Consider the following 977-nt stretch of genomic DNA (forward strand, 5'->3'; position numbering starts at 1 on the left):
TTCATGAATGCTTTAAGATTGAGCACTTTTCATATAGCTGGGTGACTTGGGTCACGAGATACAGACCAAAACGTGGACCCGGGTAAACTTAGGCTGTATTTGTTTAATATCGGCATAAAATGAAAGCTGTTATGTCAAAAGTATGCGGAAGCAAATAAAAAAAAAATTAAAAAATTCATGAATACCGTTTTAGTGAAAAATAAAATTGAGTAATGCGGACAGTTCTTTAATCTTCTTTAATATAAAAATTAATATAAAAATAAGTAGGGTTTTCCTTCCTGACGCTATAACTCCAGAACGCACGAACCGATTTTCACGGTTTTGCATTCGTTGGAGGTTTATAGCTAGGAAAATTCAGGAAAAATTTCAATAGAAAAGTATATGGTGTGTGAGTATCCCCCACGAAAATAAGTATGTTTCATTTAAAGTAGATGGTGCCATTGTTTAACAGCTATTCATTGTACTTTGCTCAGTTAATTTCATGTGACACTAGCGAATACCCGGCGTGCTTCGCTGCGCCTTAAAAGTAATTTTGTTTTGTTACTCCCTCTCACAACATTTGAAAATATTATTTAATATTGCTGTACATATTTGTATAGTAGGGAGATTTTTTCAAATTATATAAATATACGTTATTTGAATATTGAATCAATACACGTTTGAGGAAAGGGTGCGATAGTAGACTCCAGTTATAAGACTATAAATTAAATTTCCAAGAGAAAGTCGGTTCTTTACATATTTTCGAATTACCTTCGAAAATATATTAACTCAAAAAAAAAATAAACAATGCTTCATAGATCGATTTTTTTAAATCTAACTTCATAAAGTTCTTTAAAAATATTTTGTAAATGAGGCCATAAGAGCTTAGGGGGAGAGTTACAACACAAAAATACATTTAAGGCGCAGCGAAGCACGCCGGGTAATTGCTAGTATTTTAATAAAATGCGATCAATATAACACTGAATGCTTGAGAAATA

This window comes from Rhagoletis pomonella, unplaced genomic scaffold, assembly GCF_013731165.1.
Source record: "Rhagoletis pomonella isolate Grant_MI unplaced genomic scaffold, Rhpom_1.0 Rhpom_scaffold_00001, whole genome shotgun sequence".
Classification (NCBI taxonomy): domain Eukaryota; kingdom Metazoa; phylum Arthropoda; class Insecta; order Diptera; family Tephritidae; genus Rhagoletis; species Rhagoletis pomonella.